Source organism: Chiroxiphia lanceolata, chromosome 1 (assembly GCF_009829145.1).
Source record: "Chiroxiphia lanceolata isolate bChiLan1 chromosome 1, bChiLan1.pri, whole genome shotgun sequence".
NCBI classification, from domain to species: domain Eukaryota; kingdom Metazoa; phylum Chordata; class Aves; order Passeriformes; family Pipridae; genus Chiroxiphia; species Chiroxiphia lanceolata.
In genome coordinates this window covers 51,188,364-51,211,736 of record NC_045637.1, presented here as the reverse complement: position 1 = coordinate 51,211,736, position 23,373 = coordinate 51,188,364, and the positions used below count along the sequence as shown (strand labels likewise).

The 23,373-nt window shown below is 36.9% G+C and overlaps 1 protein-coding gene across 7 annotated transcripts in view; it reads left to right on the top strand.

Moving 5' to 3' along the window:
* DLGAP1 (DLG associated protein 1) overlaps positions 1–23,373 on the top strand; it is a 414,943-nt gene that overhangs the window by 56,559 nt on the left and 335,011 nt on the right. For 4 of the 7 annotated variants that reach the window (XM_032685049.1, XM_032685028.1, XM_032685057.1 and 1 more), the window contains exon 2: positions 3,237–3,389. The exons of the other annotated variants lie outside the window; for them this stretch is intronic. The gene's annotated coding sequence lies outside the window, so the exon portion shown is untranslated. The remainder of the gene's footprint in view (positions 1–3,236; positions 3,390–23,373) is intronic. 7 annotated transcript variants of the gene reach the window in all.

Genomic DNA, 23,373 nt, shown 5'->3' with positions numbered 1-23,373 from the left:
TAGGTTTTTTTGGACTCTGAGGATTTAGCACTGTACATCCTTCCTTTTACACCCAAGCTGATATTTTACTAGATGTGCACTCATCCTGGTTGGCAGCTGTAGGAACAAGGGTCTCATATGGCACAATGGAGTGCTTCCACCTGTTTGTGTCTTTGGTTTGCTTTTAAAATGTAAATTGTTGCTATGTTTAGAAGAGCTGTTCAGTGCTTTTTAGCAATTAAGGTTGACACCACTGTATACAAGTGCCAGAACAATTCTTTTTAATATACAGTAAATTATCTCAGTGTCAGATATAATGGGTGGTTATGGTGTACTTGTCAGTTACATCCTTCTCATTTTGTGGCTAAGTGAAAAAATGAGAAGTAGTGAGTGAGTGATTGATGAATCTATTTTTCCTTCCTGTTGAGCAGCAGTTTTATTTAAAATTACGTGGCTGATTTTTTTTTAATTCACATTTTCACTTGAAACTGAACGTACTTTAATTTTTTCTGTTAGCCTAGTGATACTTGGAGTCCAAACATGCAGTGCCTATACAGCCCTTTGTAAGTATTCCGGCTACTGGGGAAACCCTGGAAAGACATTTTTCTTAGAGCACCTGATACTCTCAGTCAGTGTGCAGCTCTTACTATCTCCCTGGAATTGCTGTAGTGTTTCCCTTCATGTTTAGTCAGCTTCAATTGCTAAATATAGATGTGGGACCAGTACTGCTCTTGCTCTGTTAGGGTGATTTATTTGACATGGTAGTTTAAAGGGAACACTTCTGCACTCCATCAGTCGCAGGCACTTCAGTGTTCCATAACTATCTGTGGGAAACAAGGAGGGAAGCCCCTTTCCCAGATGACACAGCACACCATTGGGGGTTGAAAAATGCAGCATGGTTCTTGGTCATGAGTTGATCTGTCTGTCAAAATGGCAACAAGATAAAATTTGATCCAAATTTAATGAAAGCATGAAATTCTGCTCTCAGGAAACATGAGATTTGCAAATGCATCATGGGGAATGACTAGCTATGCAGCTGGAATAGCAAGGTGTATTTGTTTGGATCTGAAGCTGAGTGGAAATCCGGCAATGTGATGCAGTTACAAAAGAGGCCACTGTTACTCTTCTGTGAAATGTGGGGAGGTAATTGGTCTACACAACTAAATAAATGTCACTCGGGTCTCAGATGTACTGCTAACTGTGGACACTGTACTTTTCTGCAGTGGTTGAGGAATGTATTTTTGATGGCAGGAACATTTGTTAGAGATCTAGAAATATATCTATGGGAAATGTTTTATTTTAAATTTAATTTTTAAAAAGGAGTTAATTGAGAAGTGCAGTCAACATCTGTTATCCTATAAGGTACCACCAAAAGGAGGGCAAGCTGTCTTTGCAATCTTCCTTACTGAAAATTTTAAACATCAGATTAGAAAAAATGGTTTTAGAGATGGCCTATATATGTGTCCTTCATCAGAGCAAGATATTCAGCCAGAAGTTTTGATATCCCTTCTATGATTTTGTTTGTCATCCTTTTGCAGAAAAATATTCTCTTCTTTACTCTTGTTGGGACTCCCTATTTTTAAAGGATTCCTTAGAAGAAAATATTTTCGTCCTGTACTAAAAGTCTCATTATCTTATAGCATTTTACTGAAAAAGTTTTACCTGGTATTTATGCCTTTTTACACTGAGACTGGTGAGCTGCAGATTTCAGGAAAGCCATGAGAACAACCTTAAAACAAACTCCACTATTTTCTTTAGCAGAATGAGAAGAATATTAGGTAAATTAAAATGTTGCACTTCAGAGAGCTTCCATGGATGTTGGTAATCTGATGCTGTGGACTTCCAGTAACGTGGTACTAGGGATATCTTTAATTACCTCTGAATGAGAGACAAAATGTTTTATATCATCTGTTCTAACTGTATTTGACAGTTGGCAGTCAGGGGAGCACTAACTCAAAATGGATTAAATTCACCAAAGTATGCATTCTCTTCCTGCTATTTGTTAATCACCATTTCTTTTTCCAAGTTGCTTCAAAATAGGAGAAGGAATGACACACGAATGGAGTCTGAGGGAAAACAAAAAAAACAGCCACATTAAATATCAGATAATATTCCTGTAGAAATCTGGTGCCTTTCATAGATAACTCATTTAAACATTCTGCATCATTCACTGTGCAAATGGTTATATTGAACTACTCTGTACTGCATTGTGGGTTTGAGCATTATCTGAGATGAGAGGGAAACTGGCTCTCAAACTAGTGCTAAAGAATGAAGCTGTTTTTTCTCCAGTGCTGCTTCATAAAGCAAAATATGGTAGGCAGCAATAAATTGAGTCCAAACAGTTAAAGGGAAAATAATCACATTCTGTACTGCATCCAAACATCTTTGATTGCTTTATGTCTGTCTTATTCAGAGTAGTGTGTTTCTTTCTGCTATAAGGTGTGGAAGAAGTCAAACAGAAATACCAGCTCTATCCAGATGATTAAGTTTGAGGAGGAACAGAAGGTGTTCAGTGCTCTGTTTTCTTCTCAGGAATAGCAGAATTCCCTCTGTATGACACATTAGTATTGGATCCTTCATTTGTTTTGTTTTGTTCATCTGGGATGGGGCAGAAGGGGGAATAGAAGGAACCAAGGTAGCCAGATAGATGTGGAGACATCAGTACTGTATTTGATAATATTTTTGACAAGGAACATTTACAATTGTTTTCCTCTTTGTCTCTGATGAACTCCCAAGTTTTCTAGGCATGTGTACTTACAGATAAACCAAAGATGTCCAGATATCCAAAGATATGATGAAAAAGAAAAACATTTTCTTACAGGAGTTGCCACTATCATGAGGCAATTGGTATTAAGATGCACTTTTCTAGAAGTATGCTACCTAAGTCCTTGAAAAATTCACTGCACTGTATAAGGGTTTTGGTGCCAACTGATATCCAGAGTCACAAAACTTTTTCTATTTTTCAGTCTAAAGAATCACCATATATAACTTGGGTTTTTTAATAGATTTCATGTAATTTCTTACAAATCGGCATAGTCTTTTTCAAAATACTTCCAATAAAGTATCCTCAGTGAAGCTGAAATAGGAAGGCTCAAATCTAAGTTACAGTTGCCAATTTACAGCAGCTTGTTTGCAAAGTAATCTGGATGAAAAGGGAAACTGTTTAGCAATATTAGTTGCTCTCTGCAGGGTGTCATCTGAATGGTGCAATATCAGTATCACTAAAGAATCCTGTTCTCTCTCTCTTTCTGCTTCAGATCACTTACTTGAAGGGAGTCATCTAGAAATTTTAGAGCTCTCAAAGAACTTCCCTTCTCATCCAGTATTTTCTGAAGAAATGGATTAAGTGGTTTCACTAAACCTTAAGAGAAGTAGATGAAAAAAATGGATGGAACTGGGCCAAGTTAGAGGTAGGGACATGGATGCATAAGGCGGGGGGAGGAGGCAATAGAGTGTCCAAATCTAAAACCCCAAAACTAAATGCTGGTAAGAACAGGGCTGCAGAATGCCTGCTCAATGTCCTTCTCTAGACTTGGACTCATTATTCAAGTCAATAACCACTCCTTTCTGACAAGTAGCTGTGAAACCCATAAAGTCAAGAACTTTCAAGTTATGAATGCTGGGTTTATAGTTGAACCACATGCAATTAATTGAGGACCTTTGAGCGTACACATTATCATGCATCTGGTTAATTATATGCTTAGAGAGCGCCTCCTTCCTATTTTCCACAAAACATTTGCTGGCTCAATGTATGAGGTAGATTTACTTTAGGGCTGTATATAGAGATGGCAACTCATTGTAAGTGAAGCAGAGGACTCCAAGACGACTGTGTTTGTGACATGGCTAATTGGGTTTCAGCTCTGCCTCTGCCCCGGAATTCCTCTATGGTGCTGGAAAAATGATGTAGACATAAAGATTCTAAAACATAACTCCTCACTCAGTGTTGCTTTTTTTCTGAGGGACTCATAATCAAGAACTACAGGTTTAAAAACTTAAGTTGGAAGCACTTATATCTGTAGCTGGGACCATCTGGGAACTGTGGTCTGAAGGTGAAAAGTGCAATAAAACATGAAGTAATCTGAAAGATCAGGCATAGGCTTCTCAAATTTGGTTGCCCGAAAGGAGCTGTCACTTTTGTTCATTCTTGTCTTAATCTTTGTGCTTCTGGTCTCAATGTGTCAGAGATATGATAGAAAATGTGCTCAGTCAGTTGTAAACAATGAAGTAGACAAAAACTTTCATTTGGGTATATATATGCCCTTAACTTTCAAGTATGTTTACTTGAAATACAGTTACATCTGCTGTATTATATTAAACTGGTCTTCACTGGTGACAACAGAATGAAGTATTTTTAATGATAGCTTAAGGAGAACAGGAATCTTGCTTGTGGGTCTTTAGGGAATTTAGGGCAAGGAACTGTGCTTTTTTTTCCCCTGCTTCTTCTCCATGAATGCAAGGGGAAGAATACAATGGAATTACATAGGGAATTTCCCTGGGAAACACTGAAGGGTGCTGTGGGCAGCAGAGGTCTAAGTACTGTTGCTCTTAGATTCCAAAGCCAGGGATGAGATAAATAATTGTCCAAAAGACAGTGGAAAGGCACAGGATGGGAACCTGTCTGATGTAGGTTACGGATGTTTTCTGGCCTCTCCATATTGATGGTTGTCTGGTTTTGTTCATTAGTACTTTGCTTCTCTCTCCACCAGCTCACAGAGTGCTCGCAGAGAAAAGAAACTACACAGAAACATGTTGGTTCAGTGAAAAGGCACTTTGTATTTCATTTAACTGCCTTGAAAAACTATTTTGTACCAACTGCAACAGTTGAAATAAAGCAAAGAAAGTGTGGGAAAACCTCAGGTTCTCCCTCTGGTAAAACAAATGGAAATAGGTACTCATCTCTCTACCTAATTCTTGAAAGTTCAATATTACACCTCCTGGACAATGTGTTCATTTGCCTTTGCAAGGATGAACTGCATGCCAGAATTCCCAGGGTGGAGTGCTTTCTGTTGTTGACCAGTAGCAAGCATCAGCAAAGAAGTAATAGGCTAGTACATTTATAATAATATATTTGATTTAACTACATCTTGCTTATTTAAAGTATTTATTAATTATAGTTCAAATACTTCTTCTGACTTGCTAACTTGTTTTTAATTAAATCCTTGTTAAGTTGATTGACTTAATTGAAATAAATGCAACACCCTGATGAGAACTGGGTTATTTTGAATCTAGTTAACCTTCAAAAGAAAGTGGTTTTTCTTCTTCAGTGCAATTACCATTGGGATTAGCTTATTATGCACATAATAAGTGACCTTTTGTGTTGTCCAAGGTAAATAATATGCAGAGGTATTTGCTGCATGAGCATAAAGTATACAAGTTTTAATATAAGGTACAGACTTGCTGTTTATTTTGTCTTTTGGGGCCCTTTTTTCTTCAGACAGACTGGCTATCTTTATTATGAAAGTTCTGAAAGACATGAGTCAGGAGAGAGGCCCTCATGTCAGGTGTTATGCAAAACCTTGGAAAGCATAAATGGATTCAGCTACTCAATCAGGCTTTATTTCTGACTGTAACTTGTTTTTCCTAGGCTGCCTCTGTATGTCCTTGTGCTGCTACATCTTGAATAAAATGAAGCTTCAAAATTGTAGTTCCTCTCTTTCTTCCTCCATCAGACTTGTCAATTCTCTTTAAAAAAGCATGATGAAAAGCCTAGTGATTGCTGTGTAGGCCTCAAGTGCGGAATCATTCCAATCAAGGCTTCACTTTGTTTTTCAAGGCCCCATTCATTGGGAATACTTCTGTTAATTGTATTGTAATCTGTCCTCATACTTCTTTTAAATGCTGACATGGGATACAGAACTGCTGTGTTTTAATGAGTGTGATAACATACATGTTGTAGGAATAGAGATGAAAAATATAATTATGCTTTACTTGACAATATCTGTGTAATATAAAGCATATAGATACCATCACAATTTAGATAGCATCAAAATGTAAAGACTCCTGGCTTTGCATCATGAATAAGTCATACGTAGTGTTCCTGAATATGTCACACAATTGCTCTGTGCATTGTTTTCATCAGTTATAAAGCAGGGAATAGGCATTCTTATTTACCTCCGCAAAGTAAGTAAATTTAAAACTTACCTGTAAATATCTTTCTTCCTGTTATTATGGCAGTGTGATGTTAAGTACTGAGGTAGAAACCAAAGGGGTCTCCACTGAGTTTTGTTAGTACCAGTATCATCAAGACCCATTTGTCATCAACATCTGAGAAAGGACAGTCTGATTCTTCTTAGTTTATAAGTCCTTATAATCAAAAATCCCTGCAACAGTATTTTTGTAGTCTGCAGAATAGTACCAGTGTAAATTCTGTAACCACTTTCTTCAGCATGCCTGGAGACCTTCCTCAAAATGCAGAACAATATCCTGCAATACATGCATTATTTTCTCAACACTAATAATACAGGTTTAAAATTAACAGTCAAATTGAGTCTCCTTTAGAGGCAAAATTTATGTTTTATGTTATGTATCTATACCAAGCCTTTCCTTTGTTAGGTTCGAGGTTGTACAGTGCTTACTGCATCTTCCTGATGAGAAAAATACTGTTTGTGCATATTTAAGGTTCAGAATACATTCATTTGTGATGGTAATGGAATGCTGATTCAGACCATGTGCTGGGGAAGTGAAAAATGTTTCATTCATTTGGTCCAGATGCAGACTGTAGATGAGGGAAGGGAGATCAAACTAGATTCAATATAAAACATCTTTGCATGTGCTTTTCCTCAAATTCAAAAGCAAGAATTGTAGGAGGTAATATTTTCCTTTTGTATTTTAACAGCACAGTAATGGTCCCACACACACTAGAAATCACTGCTATTGTCACCTGTCTCTGCTAATCAGGCTTTCAGTGTGAGCTAGTATTAAGTTGTTAAGATATCATTCAAAGCCAGATAAAAAAGATATTAGGTGCTGATTAGCTTATGGAATGACTAAGTCCATAAGTGTTAGTTTGTCTTCAAGAAGGATTTAATAATATAAAAGTCAAAACTGAGGATTTCACAATGCAAGAAATCATGCTTTTTTTTTTCTTCAGTAGTCTGTGGCAAATATTTTCAACAATCTGACCCTGTGCTTCCCAAGTGAATGATTGGTGTCTTCCTCTTTTACTTAACCCATTACATTCCTGAGAGTTTTTTTTCCAATATATTGCAAACAAGCATTTAAAAAGGCAAAATAAAGACCTTTCTGTTGTTTGATATGGATCATGATGATACAAATCTAACAGCAATCCAAGTCACCAGTTATTTATGTCCATAAGATACCAGTGCAGAATTCCAAACAGGAAATAAAAATTAATACAAATCCTACAATACAATTAGCAGAAAAGGCAGAGAGGCATCTGAAGAGCCAGATGAGGACAGTGTGCTGCCTCACATTGAGACAAACAACTGTCATGTAAAAACTTCAAATTCTGACTCTGAACTTGCTTGCCATGGTGATTTCCTAGGATTTATAAACTTACATTGACTAGAGGTTGTACCACGTTAAAGGTGTTTTATGTAAATATGACAGAGTTGAGGCACCGGGAACCCAAACATATGTACCAAAATCTGGCTCTGGTGGCTCACATATGAGCATGTCTTGGTGCTCATCTTAAGTATAATTGTTTAAAATACAGAGCCCTTGGATAATTTTTTAACCAAATTCATCTTTTTTTCTGTTAACCTTTGCTACAACCCTTGCTGTTTGAATGGCTTAGAGGAGATAGCTGATAACTGCCTCTGGTTTCCTGACCCAATCTTAATGGTCGGATAGATGGCAAAAGTATGCTTTACCATAGGGATTGGCTGCTTATATTAGCTTTAAAATGTTGAAAACATCCTGTTATTTTTACCTCATGCTTGCAATAGTGAACTCTCTTTTTCCTCTGAGTTTTTGCTTTCTTGTTTTTTACTTGAAGATTTTCAGCTCTTCTGAAAGACTGAAAAGTTTGCAGTTGTTCAGAGCTTCTGAGTTCTACCGCATATGCTCAGTCACCAGTAGTGACTGAAAAGTATTGTCACTTAACTGCTCTTGGAAAGGCTGCCTTGTGACTTGGTTGGGGACCATCTCAGCTGCCTCCAGGTGATACCTGCCTCAACACTTGTAGGAGTCACCTGTGCCAGCCATGCCACCTCACTCTTAAGTGAGGTCAGTACTGAATGGTATGGCTAAGTGATAAGGTTCCTTCTGGGTAAGGGATGTGTTTCACAGTTGGTTTGAAAACTCCCACTACATCTGACTGAGCAGTAATATGACCTCTGAGTTTCTGTGGCTGTCAGTCTAATGCTGTAAATTTATATTAAGTGTTCTTTCAAAAGTCAATTATATAATTTAATAAAATACATTTTATAATACTTTTTTAATATTGCATTAAGTAATGGTAAATTATATTGTTAAGAAAAAAATAGACTCGTCAAATCTAAAAGGTAAAGTAGGAATAAAAGGATGAAGCTACTACAAATTTTGCCTATTTTATGCCTCTCAGTTCTCAGATGAATATATATGACTACTATTGTACCAATAGAGAAATATTATTATTTTAATTCCTCTGATGTAGGTAATCAATTAAAATATTGCACATGTCATTTTGTCCTTGGTCTCTCTAGAAGGCTCTTACTTAAGTTTTCTTGCTCCTTAATAACTTAGTTCTACTTGGTTGAAGCTTTGAAGAGATGAAATTTCCTTTCTCTGGCAAAGAATAAGATCAAAGCTACATTAGCTTGAGGCGTTGATATTTTCTTAATTGGAGCAAGTTTTGTTCTCCTCCTTGGAACTCTCACATAGAAATTAAAATACAGCTTTCTTTTCCAGTCCTCTGTTGTTCTTTCTCACCCAGATGATCAATTGCGAACCTTATTTGTGAGGCTTTGGACCCTGTGCTTTTGGAATGCGGTCTCATCTTTTTCTTTTGTAAAATTTTCTATCAAGAGTCTCTGGGGAGGAAGCAGAGACTCCTCTTTTTCCATCATAATGCTAGAATTTGTGCTATTGTGGTTTTCATTTAGAAAAAAAAGTCTCTTCTACTTAGGCTTATTCATCTGGGAAATGTTGCTGGAGAATGTTACATTGTATTTTTCTCTTCCATTTATTCTTTAATTAAGCAGATTTAACCTACTCATAATTTATGTACACTGTATGTCTAATAGGCTAAAAATTAACCTATAATATTCCTATTTTGTCAGGATCTCCTCTTTAAGTTACAATATCTGCCAATATTCTTTTCATATCTGAAATATACTATCTGCCAGTTGGTAGCCACAGGCAGAATGTGCGTATTTGTTCTGAACTCACATCAAATTGAAAATCTTATGATTTCGATGCACTTCAAGTACTTTGATTAAAAGAGTCGATGCACAATCAGGTTTGTCCATGGTTGTTTCTTTGATGAACGTGCTGAAACATTGAGTTGTGATTTACCAAAGGCTGGTGTAGTCAGATAGCGACCTTTAAAATAAAGGGTACGATCTGTCCTAGAGTTTCTGTGTGGTGTTGGGCAGGTGAATTAACATTTCTGTGTCCAGAGTCTGCTTCTCTAAAAGGGGAACCAGAGTCTTCATTATTCTCTTATTTGCTGAGAATGGATATTCTTAATGACTAAGACTCTCATGCAGTCTGTAGTACAGTTGTTCTCCATCTTAGCTGGAGTATATAGGCCAACAAAAGTTTTAATTTACAGTACGTAAGTAATACCTGTTATGGTCTTGTCAAACAGAGACCTCTAGAAATGCTACCAAATGCTGTATCTCAGTGTCTTACAATACCCACAGGATAGCTAAGACACTGTTTATCTTGGCTCTGAGGTAATGTACTGGGCATGCATTTCCAATTGTATGGATGCCCAAGTTGTCTTGGTGGTGGGGACATTCCCATCTTATTCAACTGTAGCATATTTTATTCATTATAGAGGTGACTTAGTGACCTCTGTTGTGAACTTCATCTCCTACCTGTCAGCACAGGTGATAGCCTCAAAAGGCTCTATTATTACTAATTTTCATTAAAATGGGAAAGAATGAGAACTGAAAGATCTTAATGTTTATACTGATTTTGTTTTTAAAAAATGTATCAGCTCAAACACAGCTCTGCTAAATTCTGGACCCAGTGAATAGATTAAAAATTTTTAATTCTGAAATTCAACATTTTCTCTCCCTCTGGTTTTCCAAAGTGAACATTTTAATCACCCAGTTACATAAACAGGTCATTCTTTCAAAGGAGAAACCCATGATTCAGATAAAAGGAAAACAGAATAAAACTGACATATTTACTGATTTTGCTAAGTGTCTATATGAGCAGGCTGCTTATGGGAGAAAAGTGCAAATCAAATGGATAGAGGCCTTTTAGTTCAAGAGTTTCTGAGCAGCCTAGGTGTGTTTGAAACCAAAGGTAATAGTTTATTAACGCAGCATGATCTCTGTTCTTGAGTCTACAATTTGATCTCACAGTTGTACTTCTTTCATAGCTCTGAATTATAATGAAACAAAATGAGGCCAAATTGGTTTGGGTTTTTTCATGGGCCACATGACACTGTTTAGGGCAGTTTGAGTGGGAAGAGGATCACGAAGGCTCTAGGTGCGCAGTTACCATTGAACCAGGCATGGGATCACTGGGGCTTGGGGTTTTTTGGTGGTTTGCTTTTGTTTGTTTCTGCATTGTGGTTTTTTAGAGACAGTTCAAATAGTCTGAGCTTTCAACATTTTTCACTAGGAAGTAAGTTTTGCAGATATCAAGTAATTCTTTTGTTTCCTTCCTATATCTCTCACAGGTTTTTAGCTTTCTTCTGTTTGGAGCAGTATGTAGAGAACTCTCTCCAGGAAGGGGGTTCCCTGATGGAAGGGGCCATAGGGAAGGTGGTATCTTATTGCAGCCAAATTAAAAAATGAGGCATCCTAGTTTCAAAAGTACTATGTTGGAGAGTTAAATACAATATCTAAAAACATAGCCAAAAATAAAGTTTCTTCCTTTTATTTTTTCAAGTCAAAGGTGTCAGGAAGAAGTTGACACTGGAATTTGGGTTTCAAAATGAGCCTTAAGTTCTGGCTCTTGTTTATAGAAGGACATCAAATCTCAGTGAATCAAATAGTTTAGTGTAGTGCAGTTCTGAATACAGTATGGTCAGACTCTTCAGTGAGGATGTCACTCTTTTACCTGGAGGATATTATCTTAGAGAATAAGGACTTTCCTTCCTGTAGCCTTTCAGAAGCACCATTGCTAATAATCATTTAAGGACACCTGAAGGTGTTCAAGGTGCGTTATCTGAAAGAAGACTTTTGAACATTTCACAGTTGTGTATACATAATATTCAAGAAAATTCTCTGGGTTTAGTTTAATCTAAATTCAATTATAGAGCAATATTTTAGGTAATTGTTAATTTTTTACAGTGAGGCTTTATAGTCAAGCTGCATTTAATTTGTTGTACGGTGTTGTACAGTACTTGGAGATTTCAGGAAAATAAATGCAAAACCATCTAACTACGAGTAAAATATGAACAACACTCAATTTAATACTCTAATTCTTTACTTATTACTTATTTTTATAGTGCAAGATGAAAAGTTGTGGAATGGTTCAATGTTTCTTTTGCTTTTATATTAGAAATAGATTTTAGTCCACTAATTTCATGAGACTGTGTGTCCTTTTAGAAAAATATTAGTAGTTTTCCCAGAATAGAATGTGCCTGAGATTGTCTGTCCCTTAATGCTAGGACAAGCTATTGCACAGCTGGAACAGTGTCAGAAGGTCAAGACTAAGGAGCGACAGCTATCAAGACAGATTTATCTAGGTCATTTGCTATCAGTCAGCTGTCTGTTTACAACTGTGCACCAGGGAAGTCATACTACTTCTATTAGGTTATGTTTATTCAAGCAGCTGATTGCATTATGAAAATCACATTTGGAAGAATTTAAAAGTACCCAGGAAAATAGACAGCTGTATAGAGGAGGCATTTATGTGTAACATACATTGAAATCTGTCATAATTAGAATGTTTTTTCATGTCAAAGTTATTAAATGTCAAACAAATAAACATTCGCTTATCAAGAAAATCTATTTCTACCTTATTTTTCTCTGGGAAAGAAAGCACATTTTATGAAAGAGATGGAAATTTGATTCTACTTTCTTGGGCAGGTTGTACACTTCTCTAGGGTCATTACAGTGTCTTTACATACCTTTTTTTCTGATAACTGTTAGAAGACAAAGAAGTGGTCAGGAATTCAGGCTCAATAAGTAGCAATGATGCAGCAGTAAATGTCAAAGGCAACTAATGCTTCTTTCTGTAATCACACTGCTGTGAAATAAGTGTTTGCCAGGTTTTATTTATGTTTCCCAGAAACAAAGCGAGCTCTAATGCCTCAGATTGTGACACTTTTTCCAGTAGTCTCGTACTCTCCTACAAGATGCAGGAGATTAAGCTAGGCTCAAACCACCTGTTTAATGAAATTTCGAAATTCGAAACTCACATCTCATTTTAAGCTCTTGCTTCAGCACCCTCAACTCTTCCCACCAAAGAAACAAATGCTCTAAGGGGGTCCAAAACCAAGGAGTTCTGGATATTTGTACAGGAGTATCACTGTTAGCTGATGTCACACTGCTACAGATAATTACACTGCATTTCAGATTGACTTTTGGCTGGTTATGCCTTTCAGGTGTCTTTGCCTATAGACTCTGGACGGTTGCTGACTGTCTGTGAACTTTTCCATCTAATTTTTAATTTTTTATACTTTTGACTTCTTAATATCCTAAGAGAATGAGTTCCTCAGTATACATGCACAATCTGTGCAATTTTTTTTTCCTTTGGTTAATTTTAAACCTTCTGTTTTGGTCATAAGACAGCATCAAATTTTGAGTTATAGTAGGGAATAATGGCTCTTTTTCCATCTTTTATGCATTCCCCATGGCATGTTGAGCTTTTGTAGAGCCACAAAAATAGTTTATGACCTTCTGAACATTACAGAATTGAGTTTAGAAATATATATGCACTGATTGCCTCATCTGCTCATATATTGGTATATCCTAGTACTTTATATCTTAACCAAAAAAAAAAGTATGATGTTACAGAGAAAACATATTCTAGAAGATTGTTTCAAATAAGATTCCTAGAATCTCAAATGTATTCCCAGTTTTATTGGTGATTTGAAGTTTTACCTCCAGCAAGCTATTTTATTTTTCTGTGCCAGTGCTTCTTATCTGGTCCATTGCATGCCTTGCCTTTATCAACTTTCAAAAAGCAGCATTTTATTATATCTATCGACACGGATTATATCAAAATAATCTTTAGTTCAGTCTAATGTGTCTGCACAAACAGCAATATGATGGCTTTCAGGAAATGTGTGAAGAAAATTCTTTCTGCCAAGCAAAGTTGTTACAAAGGTTCTGCAAGGGTATATGACGTTATGTGTGACACCCTTTGCTTAGAGTCAAGAAGGAGATGCACAGCTTAGAAATCTATCTTAATTGTGTCCGATGGCTATAATTTGATGATATCACTTGTAATTCTTGTCTATTTGCAACTTTCAGGAAAATTTACCTTGAGCCTGCAAGTTGCCAGTAAGCAAACCCTTGTTCTGTATAATCACAGCTCCCTGATGCCTTCTCAGCTCCCTCTTCTGTTTACCTCTCTTATTTCACGTGTTGAAACAGCTTTAATTGATCATTTTTCAGTCCTGTGGTCCAAAGGCCTCAGGGGTTTGTCAACTAAAGTGCTTGAAAGTGACAAGAAGACATGAAATCATATATTTATATAACTCTGTCTGTATGTGACATTTTAAAAGATATTGAGACATTAACTTAAAATTTTTGAAGAGCTGTGAAAAGCTGTTGAGAACAACATTTTCAGGTTGTAAAACTCATTATAAACAGCACCTCAGCTACCTCGTGGCTGACTGGGGAGTCATTCCTCTTCCTTAACTCAGCAGTAATGCTGAGAGGAAGAGAAGGATGACTCTTTACCTGCTATTACATGCTGTGAGCAACTGGAGGGAGCAGGAGTGAAAATATTGGCTGCACCTCACTGTCTGTTGGGAGGAGGAGTGACTGAGAGAATAGGGTGAATCCTATGCAGCACTGAAGAAGGGAAATGCAACAGGCTCATCCCAGTCAACCTCACTGGGCAGGTGGGGAAGAACTGATGCAGACGTGATGGAGTTCTTGATCTGTGCTTCTCTTAGGGAAGATCTTCTTAGGGAAGTACTTGCTTACGTTGTCCCGTTCTTAGTAGCTACTGGGAGTTTTAAGTGCATTCAAGTATACATTTGAATTTGAGATGTGATAAATATGGGAATATACAGTGCCAGAAGAGGTCTGGAATCAGTCAATACTGGCTTTAGAACAGTGCAGGCGCAGTCCATGCTAAGCTGGGTTTGCAGCACTTCCAAACTTGTTACTATTCTGACAGACTTCAAAATAGATCCTTCACATTTGCAGGGTGAAAATGGTGTAAAATCTGAGAATGAGTGAAAGAAAAACAAATGTGTGAAAGAAAGAAGGAAAGAATGTTCTCCAGAATGTATATTTCATTTAAAAATATGTACTTAATTAAACAAGAGAATTCTGTTAGGTATAAAGATTTGATCCATTTCCTTACTAGATGCTAACTTTAGTTACATATTAGCAGAAGATGTGTTCTTTATTTAGGTACTGGTAATTTTCATTGAATTGTACTGTAAGCGCCATATAAATGGAGCTTTTCAGGGCTTCCATTCACCACTGTCCTTAAACTGAAGTGACTCATTTGTGTTGGGAGACAGTTACCAGTTCTCCATCTATTGAAGCACTTCCTAAGCAGTAGTATGCACTCAGATAATCTTAAAGGAGATCAAACCAGAAAGTTTGAAATTTATATTTATGATAGAATGAACCTTTACAGTAACAATATATATCTAACTTATTACCTAAAGAGCTTTTTTTGTGGTTGAAAACCTCTGCAATTTTTTTGTTTGTTTGAAAGAGAGATTTACATATTTTAGTTATAACAAAACCCAACACAATCAAAGCTAGAAGATTTAATGGTAGAGATTGTAGGTGCATCAGTTTTAAACAAGTAGTGCTCCTTTTCTGCCCATAGTCATTGCAACCCACAGTTCAGGCTGGATATCAGGCTTATATCTCAATTTGTGTTTTTTCTCTAATATAGTTCAGTGTGTTGGTATGATATAAACATATTGAGGACTTAATAAAATAATAACATGCATCAGAATACTGACCAGTTTTGCAAAGTAGTTTTATTTTTCAGCAAACTGTAGTGGAACTTTATGTAAAACAAAGGGTGCCTTCCCTTCCATTTCTTTCCAGGAACTACATCCTGTATTAGTGTACTCTGCCTTTTTGGTTGCCTTGGTTCATTCCAGCAAACATTTTTCTCAAGTTAGCATTTCAGAATTCATCCAGTGTCTGTGAAGTTGCTCAGGTCTTCTTGCCGGACGTGTTGGGTGACCTGTGGGTTACTTGCATGCATGTAGTCCTTCCAGTTTCAGAACGCACAGCTGACTGAGGAGGATGAGAAATTATGGCTCAGAATGACTTCAAATGACTACGCATCCCAGCAGTGTGAATGGCAGCACCAAGCTGTGGTGATTCATTCCCTTGGCACTGAAATTGCCAGCGTTTAGAGGAAAAGGATTACTTTTGAACAAAGAAATGCTTTATCCCACAGAGAGTACAGACATTGTAGAGTTATTAATCAGGGCAGTCATCCTGCAAGTAGATTTAACTGCAGGATTTGATGTAGAAGGAAACCAGAATTACAGTAGGAAGGGATTGTGAACTCAAAGTGGTAGATAGAACTGCATATTTTAAGGACTCCTTAAATTATACCTGGGGAAAGTTTCATTCTATGCGTGCTAATGAAGATTCCCGTTTGTGTGGTTCACAGTTTTCTTTGGATGGCATCTACCTAGTATGGTAATTGCAGCTGGTTGTAAACAGGAAGACAACCAGTTAATTTGCTCTATTTTCCACTTCAATATCACCGCAGGCTGTTTCTTTGCTGTATCTCGTATGCAAAGCCAAGTCAGCCTCATCATTAGTGAGATGGGAGACCTCAAAGGAAAACTCAGATGTGGCAGGTGATTTTTCGCCTTCTGGCAGTCCTTCTTGTACTCAGTGCTGAAGCATGAGCTGGGAATTAAGGATTTTAAAGCACCGGAGCAGCTATTGTCTTTATGAATCATAAAGCTGAGGTGCTATTCTCATATGGCCATTGCAAAGCAATTCAGATAATTCAGAACACCCAGCTTCACTTCTTTTTGGAAAGTGCCTGAAGTAGATCAAGTCAAATTCCTACCTTGTCTTCTGGATATTGTTGTGGTTCAGCTGAGGAAAAGTAGTTATGCACAAATTGGGGATGATTTCTATCAAGTATCTAAAAGACATGCATGTTCAAGTGAAAAATTGCTCCAAATATGTCATGGTATTAATTTTTATTTAAAGTCACAAATATTTCTGTCCTTAGTAATGTATATTATACTTGAAAGCTTCCGTTTCATTTACTACTATAAAATCCTGCGTCAAACAGTGTGTAAATTCTTGGTCTACTAGTTTCAGCAAATCAGAAGCCAATATTTTATTAACAATCATGGCATTGGTTGGTCATGAAGAGGTTTCTATTTGATCTTAATAGAACGTTCTGTGATCAGTCCATGTAATCATGGAGCTCATCCTTTCTCCCACTGACTTATCAGATCATTAAAATGGATATCTATTCTTTCTCTGATGTTATAGAGGAGATTACCATCTTGGTACTGCTACATGTAGTGAAATAAAGATTTAAGAAATAAGGAATAACTATAGTTCTGCAATATACAGTTTTAAGTAGTCTTTCCTTCTCAGTGCATAGTTTGTTAAACTGAGGTTGAATCTGTAGACACATCTTAGCTGCAAACTTCAAGATTTAAATGGCAAGTTTTAATAATTTTGAACCAAATTTTCACTTACCTGATTTTCTGATTGGCATTTTCCTTCTAAACTCTTTTACCTCTAACACACCTCTTTCAGAATAGTTGTCTGTTCAAAATGTATTCCAGACTGTCACTCATAGTACTGAGACTAAGACAGCTTTTCCATTTTGTGTTATCTCCCATCTGTGATTATGAAATAATACATGTTTTATCTTCAGCTCCTTGGAAGATGTAGGAGATTTCAGTAATCTCACTGAATTCTTCTGCTACATTATAGGGACTCACAAATGAAGTGTAGTATGAAGGAGTTAAGTACTGAGAAATTCCTTCCAGAATCAGCTGCTGTACAACTGTAAAACTGAAATTGTTCTTTATTTCCATGTTTTTATTGAGTCTTGTTTCCGAGAGTGCACAGCATATTCCCTCTCCATAAATAATGATCAATTTAACTTACTGCATACCAAAGAGATGGGAACCCCTTCCTGACTTTCCCACTGGGACCTCTTACACTTAAAAACATGCAGAAAGGAAACTATCTTTGGTCATCAGAACACATATTAATGCCCAGTTGTATAAGGAGAAAGACAGTCTAAATCTCTGCCTCAGTTTTTGCAGCAACTTGTTATTGCACGTAATTATCACCTAGCTTACAGCAGGATCTAGGTAATAATTTATGTGGAGGGAATTGTTACTGCTTTACTGAAAAATAATAATAAAAAAACCCAATGGGTTTTTTAACTACCAACATTTCTACCCCTGTGTTTTCACCCTGGCTTTCCTGAAAATCCATCTCTACATGTGTGCATTTTCTTCTCTGGGTGTTTGTATTGCTTTTACCATTCTACCCTTCATGGTCCTTCTTAGCTCCCGTAAGAGCAACAAAACAAAGTGAAATTTCATTTGTTTTGCTGAACTTTTATTCACAGCTGTTTCTAATTTCATTTTGCTGGTATGCTTTTGGGAAATTTCATGTCTGGAGGGAGTTAACAGAGAGCTAAAACATTTATGGATGCCTCAGTTCATTCGGTATGGAAGTTATTTAGAATGCATTTTAAATAGCACATTTGTAAGTACTGCTGGTTTGCCGTATTTCTTATAAAATGTCAAGTATCATTCAAACAGGATATCTGATTACAATGCAGCTGCCTTAGTATTATTAAATTGTCTTTTTTTGTTTTACCAGACCACAAAAAAAATATACTCTGGTGTTTTCAGTGCAAATGTGTTATTTTTGAGGTCAGGGATATTTTTATCATGTTCCTCCCAGACCCATGTCATAACTTCTTTTCATATAAAGGTATTGTACTATTTTACAATTTAATCAGTTAGTTTATAAAGAAAAAATAGTGTTCAGTTCTTAATAATGGACATATGTCTTAGTGAATTCCACTGATGTTGGAAGACATAATGTTGTTTTGCTTAGAGATGGATGATTGCATTTCCAATTTAATCTCTCAGATAGTGAGTTCACATTAAATAGACATGACACTTGGGGACATGGTTAATGGTGGACTTGACAGTGCTAAATTTACAGTTGCACCCAGTGATCTTAGAGGCATTTTCCAACGTAAGAAATCCTATGATTATATGTTCATGAGTGTATTCATTACTTCATTATATTTTACTTGCAAAAAGGCAAATGTAGCTGGGGATGCTAAAGGGAGGAAAATAGCTGAGAGACAATGACCTTCCATTTCATTTTGGGAAAAAAAGTCGGGGAAGTGAAACAGAGAAATTATATTAGCATAAGACATTGATATTCAGAACAAACACACTTTGGATTTCCTTGCTTTTCTGAGGCAGAGAAGTAAAATCTTTCCATCTAGATTTTCTCTTGTATTCCCATATGAAAATCAACCGTTCTTTTTTCCTAACTTTTTAACATAATTTTTATTAAGTTCCTGTTCATGTTTACATTATTTGGAATTATTTCCTCTTCTTTGATCTCTAAATACTTCTCCATATTCAGAGCATAATACTTTGTGTTGCTGGATGCCACTGCTAGACGTTTATCTCAACCTGTCTTTTCCTTTCTTTCATTACTCCAATGAGTGTTAACAATTTCTAAAAATCTGACAAGAATCATAAATGTCTAAATTGTACATTTATTGTAAGGTGTGTTGAATATGCCTCAGCACAGCATAAAGCAATTAAAAAAGTCAATTGATCATTGAAATGAGAAAGGGAGAAATGTATCCACTGTTTACTTGCTGCTGCTGTGGAGTGTGTGGTATTAGATAGAGGACACGAATTTTATTTGTTGTGTCATTATTTAAATAAGCAGTTATTGCAGAAACAACTATACATCTTTATATGCAATTTTAGTTAATTAAATGCTTTGTAATACCTGCTTCTTCAGGATGTTCAGTGGCTGGTGAGTCACAGTTATCTAATTTCACTGTTATTTTCTAAACCAAATTCTGTCTTATTTTGCTGTGTGTATTGAACTCTATGTCTAGCCCCCTTCACTGACTCCATGTGATTCTTTCCATATTCAGCAACCTTGCTTTTCCTTTTCTTTTGAGAACTTTTAAGAGTGACAGGCTATGCAAATATTAGTTGCAAGTCCAAAGACTAACATCTGTTCACTTCACTCTTAAATCCCAAAGACTGCTAAAATTTCAAAGTTTTCTTCATAGTTGTACATATCTCCAATCTTTTAAATTAATCTCTCTTATTAGTAACCTACTCTAATAATAAAAACACCTTTTTGGCAAGTTGTTCTTGACAAAGTGCTCACACTGGGGATGTTTCACCAGGACTGCTCTCAAAGACGTTTGTGAAGTTCTTAAAACAACTGAAATTACCTTATCTATCAGTAGTTGGGTGGATCACTGTGCCCTGGCAGTTGTCTGTTCTGGTTTAATCCTGGACATCTCTGATCATCTTGATGGCCCAGTAGGCAGAAGAGGGTTATTTTGGCAGCATGCTTCAGTAAATGTTATACGTAGTAGAAGCGATTGTGCAGAGATGTTATATTTTTATTTCAGTCAGAGTTACTGTATGTGATTTGTTTTTACCTGCATCTCCTACTTTGCTAAGTGAATATATTATGTTCATTTCGCAAAATCATTCCAGATTACAGATATTTTGGGCCAAGGCCAATGGTATGAGGTTCAACAAAGCCAAATACTGGGTCCTGCACTCAGGTCACAACAACCCCATGCAGCGCTACAGACTTTGGGAAGAGTGGCTGGAAAGCTGCCCAGTGGAAAAGGACCTGGGGTATTGGATGACAGCAGCTGAACATGAGCCAGCAGTGTGCCTGGTGGCCAAGAAGGCCAGTGGCATCCTGGCTTATATCAGAAATAGCATGGCCAGCAGGACTAGGACAGGGATTGTCCCTCTGTACTCGACACTAGTGAGGCCACACCTCAGGTACTGTGTTCAGTTTCAGGCCTTTTACTACAAGAAAGACATTGAGGTGCCAGAGAAGGTCAACAAAGCTGATGAAGATTCTAGAGAGTGAGTCATATGAGGAGCAGCTGAGGGAGCTGGGGTTGTTTAGCCTGTAGAAAAGGAGACTGAGTGGACCTCACCCCACTCTATGACTCTCTGACAGGAGGTTGTAGTGGAGGTGGAGTCAGCTTTTCTCCCAGGTAACAAATGATGGGACCAGAGGTCATGGCCTTAAGTTGCACCAGGGGAGATTTAGATTGGGTATTAGGGAAAGTGTCTTCACGGAAGCGATTGTCAAGCATTGGAACAGGCTGCTCAGGGAAGTGGTGGAGTCACCATCCCTAGAGGTATTTTAAAGACATGTAGATGTGGCACTTGGGGACATGGTTTGGTGGTGGACTTGGCAATGTTAGGTCAACAGTTGGACTTGATGATCTTAGAGGTCTTTTGCAACCTAAATGATTCTATTATTCTATACATACTTGCTTAAAATGAAATTTCATCAATCCAAACTCTTTTGTCCTCTTCAGCTAACTTTATATTTATCTGGTTGCTTGGGTTTTTTTGTTGGTTGTTTTTATTTTTATTTTTTTGGGCTTGGCAGCCTAGAGCATCACAAGGCACATATTGTTCAGGATTTCAAAGAGCAATCGTTTATCTTTGTGGATACAAGTAAACGGACAATGGTGTCCCGACCATCTGCTCAAGCTGCTTGAGAACAGTCTTCTGTGCAATGGCATGAAAGGTAATTTAACCTCAGAAGGTGCCCACAGAGCTTCAGTTCTGTTTACCATTGTGTCTTTGCCAGTCTAAAAATAAATCATGCTGAACAGAAAAAAAAAAATCCCTTCTTTCCCAATTTAAAGAACAGATCATCAGCAGAGCTAATTTCAGCTAATTTCATCACAAGGAGTTGTTTTTCCCTTTCTAGTATTTTTTTCAAGTAGCAAAGAGTTTTCCTGGGATAAATGGTATCTGTCTTATAATTGTTGCTGTAGGAGGCTGTTGTTCTTCAGAGTGCATAGAATATAATCATAGAGTAATACTCAGTACTGAGTGATACACACTTTCAACATATGAACTGCAATTCTGCCATGACTTGTTGTTATTTTGCCAGCCACTGTGTTTCATTGAGGAAGGCAGCTCTGTTAATAAGCAAGGTTTTTTTTGCAGAGGGGTATTCTGTCCTGAAAATTTTAAGTGCCTTCTCTGGCTGTTCTTTTCAAAGGCTCAGTTGGAGTAGTTTCTCTCTAGTCCTGGTGAAACTTTAAAATGATTTTTAAAGTTTCACTGTCAATAAAAATCTCATATATATGTATATATATGTCTGTGTGTGTGTGTATATATATAAAAAAATTAGCCAAATGAGGGAAAAGTAGTTCCTTTCTAAATTTCAATACAGATTTCAGGATAGAAAAGAAGGACCTGACATTCATCTCACTGTCATTTTTCCAGTTCCTACTGACTATGGTGTTTACACACAGGGTTAGCAAGAGCAGCCTTTGGGTGCTGTCCCACAGCTTTAACTTCTGTACTATCTTCTGCTGTCTGCTGTGCTAATTTCTTCAGTTCCCAATGGTACAAATAAAGCAGGTTTTGTTTCCCTCATACTGTCTGTTTATACTCCATTCCTCCTGCTTTGTGGTAGGTGAGACTAGTCCAAGACTTGAGACTGTTTTCTGATGAAGACTGGAGGTCAGATCAGACCTTGTAGAGCAGTTCCCTGGATGCTGTGGCTGTGAGGTTATCTTGCATGCTGCTGTGGGAGGAGAAGCAGAAAATGCACTTTCCTGGCTGCTTTGCCAGATAGCTTGTTCTGAGGACATGTGGGAACATCAGCAGCAGAAAGAAGATAGATAAAATCTGTATTCAAGAAAAAAAGTTGGATTAAAAAAATTATGAGGATAGTGCGTCTGTGAAAAACAAAAGTATGTCTGAGCTGGTTTTGTTGCTGAATTAGCTACATTAGGTTAGCTAATCTAATAAGACACAGTATTCCTACTGTAATAAATACATTCTGAACATAAAAACGGACCAAGTTTTCGATTTAGTTGCAAAAGAGTATCCAATCTTGATGGTGGCATAGCTTTTGTTCCAGCTTAACAACATAAGCCTGAATCATACTTTTCTTGGACATTTTCACTTCGATTTTTTTTTTTTAGGCAGAAGAGGTGGAACATGACAGATTTGAAAATGTTTTATATAGCTTTCCACAAGAAGCAATTTATAGCAACTTGAAGTTACATAACTTCCAACTCCACTTTGTTTCATGGCATGATTTAGATAGATCTAGTACTTTCACAATAATTCAAAGGAATATGCAATCAGTCAATCCATTTTATCTATTTTAAGCATTTCCAAGGAACCATCACTGTAGTTTCTACATCCTAAATCTGAATACAAGTGACAGTTTACCATAAACAAGTATTTTGCAAAATATCAAGACGAAAAATGGCTTTATCATTTATGAAATGAAGTCTTCCTCAAATAAAGGAATCCCCCAATGCTGCTCATTGTGTTCACTACACAATTTGTGCTTTAGGTAAAAAGGTTCTTTGGGAAAAACTGCATTTTTCAAGGAAGATGATGGGTTTGTTTAGCAAACTAACAGATAAATAACTAACAGATCTATAAGGCACCACAATTATCAGAAGGACAATGTAGTATTACCTTTTAGTAGTTGTATTGGCCTCATCATCATTGCTAGGCTTCACGAACGAAGATTTGGGAAGGGCTCTACCCACGTTTGTTGCAAGCATGTTGGTGTTGAAAAAGACCAATACGAGACAGGCATGTCCAGTTGCAAAAGGCACAGCAGAAAGACTCCTTAGATGGTATATTCTGCAAGGCACGATTCTTTCTGCGTTGCCTTTTCTCCTCAAGGGTGAGTGTATTGGCCTATATACAGGACAAATGAACAGAACTAAATTTTTTACAGAGAAACATTTTGGATAATCTAGGAGGGCATCTAGGAATTCATCTAGATGGGTTCAGAATACTTGTAGCCAGAGGTAGATTGAATAAAATCATAAAATAGGTTATTGAAACCATTTTGCAATATTGTTTAAATGAAT